The sequence below is a fragment of the Chelonoidis abingdonii genome, chromosome 4 (genome assembly GCF_003597395.2).
Source record: "Chelonoidis abingdonii isolate Lonesome George chromosome 4, CheloAbing_2.0, whole genome shotgun sequence".
Classification (NCBI taxonomy): domain Eukaryota; kingdom Metazoa; phylum Chordata; order Testudines; family Testudinidae; genus Chelonoidis; species Chelonoidis abingdonii.
This window is the reverse complement of record NC_133772.1, coordinates 2,897,834-2,902,866: the sequence shown is the minus strand read 5'-3', so window position 1 is coordinate 2,902,866 and position 5,033 is coordinate 2,897,834.

The following is a 5,033-nucleotide window of genomic DNA, read 5'->3' as shown; positions in this document are numbered from 1 at the left end:
CCAGAAGCAGTGTGTTTGGTTTGATGTGTGTCAGAGACTCCCAGCACTGGTACATATCAATTTCTTTGTTAAACTGATAAACTAGAAGCTTGCAGCATCCAGTGGGCATAACTGGATGGAGGTTCCTAGGCTTGTGTGTGGGACTGGAGATATGGTTAGTGTCATTAGCTTGCAGGTAGCTGGGAGAAGCTTACAGGTCAGAGACTGGGTGTGAACTAGCCCAGGAGTGGGGGTTCTCACAGCATACAGGGTCAGGCTGGCTCCCAGAGTCAAGGATTGGAGTGGCCTAGCAGATCATTGATCTGGATGACACTAGAGGAGAATATCACAGTGGGAAAGAGATACAGGGAGATAGGCAGTGGCCACAGAAAGAACCATCACCCCCTACTCCCACCCTGAGCACTTCTGTTTGCACGGGGATAGATAGATAGTGTGACAGGGTCAGGCCAGATGGCTACATTATATAATATAATAATTATTAGAGATATACCTAGCTTGTAGGACTGAAAGGTCATTGAGTCCAGCCCCCTGCCTTCACTAGCAGGACCAACTACTGGTTTTTACCCCAGATCCCTCAGTGGCCCCCTCAAGGATTGAACTCACAACCCTGGGTTTAAGCAGGCCAATGATCAAACCACTGAGCAATCCCTCCCCCTACAGGTGAGTGATAGAGCGCAGATATATTTGCCCCAGGTTACATAGGTCCCCTTTCCCTGAGTAAGGTAACAGGGAAGGTTCCAGAACAATCAGGAGCTCTCTGGAAACAATTAAGGCAGACAGGCTGATTAAAACACATGCAGCCAATCAAAGCAGGCTAATCAGGGCACCTGGGTTTAAAAAAAAAGGAGCTCACAGCAGTTTCTGGTGTGGGTGTGAGGAGTTGAGAGTGAGCTGCTGGAGGACTGAGGAGTATAAGTGTTATCAGACACCAGGAGGAAGGTCTTGTAGTGAGGACAAAGAAGGTGTTTGGAGGAGGTCGTGGGGAAGTAGCCCAGGGAGTTGTAGCTGTTACAGGAGGTACTATAGACAGCTGTGATCCACAGGGCCCTGGAGTAGAGGGTGGGCCCAGGTTCCCCCAAAACCTCCCAACTCCTGATCAGACACAGGAGGAGTTGACCCAGGCTGTGGGGAAGATCACTGAGGTGAGCAAATCTGCCAATAAGCGCAGGACCCACCAAGGTAGAGGAGGAACTTTGTCATGATACATACATATGTATGAGGGTGTGTGGGAATAGTGAGAGAGAACTCACAACACGTAGCTAGATTTTGAAAGGACACACTGATTGATTTACAGTAGAGTCACTGAGATCAGAATCCAACCCTGCCCTAGCTCCTGTGCTCCAAGCTACCCCTTGTATCCCTCTGTCACAAAGTTCATTGGTTTTCATTTTCAGAAACAGAGGGTGAAAAACAGATTTTTCTATTTTGGGGTTTTATTACATGAGGTTTCTCAGGAAGTGCCTAGGCAAGTCTCTCCAGGCTTGAGGAGTCCAGTCCTTCAGCCTGTCTGGCCAGATTTCCAAGAGATCCCTCAGCCTGAGCTTCCTGTTTCTTATCTGCCTCAGCTTCAGCTTAGACAGGCTGTTTTTTCTTGGCTTCTCTTCTTCCTGCAGATAGACACGAAAGGCACAGGTGCCAACTCCATGGGTGCTCCAGGGCTGGAACACCCAGGGGAAAATATTTAGCAGGTGCTTAGCACCCTCTGGCAATGCTCTTGTGATGTTGTTATTTCACTAGTTCTCCTGTTGTCATCAGCTTTGTCCTCCTGTTGTAATTGATTGCCAAGTGCTTGTTAAATGACTATAAAGGCTAGTCTAGATGCAAACATCTGCAGCGTATCAGGACATGGGGACTAACCCCAAACCTTGTGCCCCAGAACAAACATTTGTGGAGAGCCTCAGTTATCAACACAATTAGCATTTACAACCAATTAGCTCAAATTATAACAGGACCACCAACTCTAATCTAGACAAAGCCAAAGCATGAGTCCCCCAGGCTAGACAAGACCTGGATTTTTAATACAAAAGGCAGTAACACATGTATCTTCCCTCCCCAAAACAAACAAGCAAAAAACCCCACCTCAGCCCCCAAATCTTCATGCCTTTTTTGCACAACAGAAGAAAATCAAAGGCCCAGTCTCCATTATTGCCCCTTTACAGATTAAATGAAATTATCCTTTACATTCCCAATCCCCCCTGTTGATTTTGTGGGGCTGAAAGACTGGATCTGAGTGTGAAAATTTGTTTTTTTCCACTGTTGCAGGTACATATAGAACAGAGTGCTGGGAGCCCAACAGAATCGGTTAGGGTAAGAGAGAGCCGATTAGCGGAAAGAGGCCCTCAAAAAAATCTTGTATTGAAAATAGCCACAGGTTGGTTTAGTAGTCAAGATTTCAGAGGCTGTTTATGAGAGATACAGCCCCACTAAAATAATCATGTAACATCTACATTTTACACTTATCTTTTTTTTACACATCCTCAAGGATCAAACTATGGCTCTGATCCTGATATTACTCTCTCGGGATCAATGGTGGATAATTTCCACCACCCACTTCCCTTTTGGGGAAGCAATAATTAAAAAACTATTTGGAGACTAGGGTAGAATTTATAGTGCAAATTTAGGTCATTTGATCAAGAGGTTCCCAATACATGTCCTCCCCCTGCATTATGAGCTGCTTTTAATTTTCAAAGTACTCTAAAATCCACATGCATGACATGATCTAGGCTAACAGGCCAGTTAACTGGCCAGCTACTAGCTCAGTGGTTTGAGCATTGGCCTGCTAAACTCAGGGTTGCGAGCTTAATCCTTGAGGGGGCCACATAGGGATCTGGGGCAAAAACCAGTACTTGGTCCTGCTAGTGAAGGCAGGGGGCTGGACTCAATGATCTTTCAAGGTCTCTTCCAGTTCTAGGAGATAGTATATCTCTAATCATCATTATTATATTGGGATGCCACGACAGGGGCAATGGTGCAAGTTTGGAATAATTTGGGTCAAGTGTTCCTCGGATACTCTCCTCCTCAATAAGAAAGATTTAATATTTCAGTTGCTGTAAAACTGACATGCAGAGTGAGATTTCCTTGAACAGTGGTATTCCACAACTGAAACTGAGCTAGAGGTGAACTCCCATTGAGATTAATGGGTCATTTCAAACCACTCTATTCATTTCTTTGGAGCATCCTCATTCATCTGAGCACACCTCACTGAGGTGAATGGGCCATTCCACATGGAAGGGGACTGTTGTCCCCTTACTAAAACTCAGTGGGGTTTTGGTTGGCTAGGTCCCAGTACCAGGGACAGCTCTAGCATTTTTTGCTGCCCCAAGCACAGCAGTCAGGCAGCTTTCGGCGGCTTGCCTGCAGGAGGTTCCCAGTCCCACAGCTTCGGTGTACCCGCTGCCGAATTGCCGTCAAATCTGCGGACTGGCGGACCTCCCATAGGCATGCCGTTGAAGACTGCCTGACTGCCGCCCTCGCAGGGACCAGCAGGGCACCCTCCACAGCTTGCCACCCCAGGCACGCGCTTGGAGCGCTGGTGCCTGGAGCCGCCGCTGCCCAGTACCGAATGAAAGGGGAAGGGTAGATGGGAAATCAGGGTCCTGAGACTGACAGTCCCTGGGGGCAATGGAGAGAGGCCAATGCTCTAGATCAGCCTGATTGACAGGTCGGGAGGCTAATTAGGGAGTCAGGAGGTTAGGGGGGCTCCCATCCTCTGTGTGTGCTGCAGTGGCCTGGGTCGGACAGAGTGGGGCTGAGCTAAGAAGAAATCAGGTGCCCAAGCTGAGCTGCAGAGCAAAGCTGTGCCAGATCCAGAGGGGCCAGAGAAGCCACTCAGGAAGCAGGTCAGTGCTGGGAGCATAGTCACAGAAGCAGCGCAGGGAGCAGACCTGTGCTAGGAGCTGGGCTGCAGCAGCCAGAGCCAGAGGGGCCAGAGAAGCAGCTCAGGGAGCTGGAGGCAGAGCAGCAGCAGCAGCAGCAGCAGCAGCAGCCGGGCTGAGGCAGAGTGGAGCTTGGGCTGGGGCTGGAGCAGTTTGGAGCCAGGTGGAGTGAGCAGCTGGGAGGAGCGAGGGGGACCCTGGGCAGTGGGCCCAGTGCAGGGAGATGCCCCCAGCCAAGACACCCTGCAGGCCAGACTTGGAGGGGGATCATAACCCTGATGGGGCAGGGGCAACACTGGGCAGAAGGGTCCTGCCACCTAGAGCCTGAGAGTGTGTGGCCATCGCCTAAGCAAGTGTCCAACCCGCAGCGTCCCTGCAGCGCAGCCAGGGCCTGGGCAGGAGCCTGGGACATGTGAGGAACAGACTGAACTTCCCTGACATCCCAGAGACGCTGGCTGTGATGTCCCCATGCCACAGAGTGGGGTGACGTGTTTTCCTTTCACCTTCCCCATGTTTTCCTTATTTTTTAAAGTTGGTTGCTGTTCAATAAATTGTATTTGATTTGAACTGTATGTGATGATCAGTGGGTCAGGGAAGCACCCAGTGCAGAGAGAGCACCCTGGAGTGGGGACACCCTAGTCCCTGTCTTGGGTGACCACAGCAGGGTTGGGGGTTGAGCCCCCCAGGAATCCTGGGCCCAGCCTTGTTGGGGGTACGAGGGCTCTGCCAGACAGGAGAGTGGAAGGGGAGCTCTCGAAGTCAGGCAGGGCTCTGGGTAAAGGGAGCTGGAGCGAGGACTCAGATCCTTTCACTAGCCCATTTCCCCCGGGTAGTGCATAAGGCAGGAAAGTTCCCCACAATAATGGGACTATTCCCCGCTTACACGCACATCAACAGTGCTCCTGAGAGCAGAGCACCTTCCTTTGCACAGCTCCCTGAAGCAGATACAAAGCCCAGGGCACGCTGCTTCTTCCTCTTGCTGCCTCCAGATGGTAGATGTGCTCCTCACAGCCCATCAATTACCACCCTCCTTTCCTCCCAGGGCCCTTCCAGCCCTACAGGGACCATGGTGGGGCCAGGAGGAGGGCAGAGCTGGTAGCTAAAGTGGAAGATCATCCCCCTCTCCCCAATACGGCTCTTCCTCAAGAAACAAGGGAA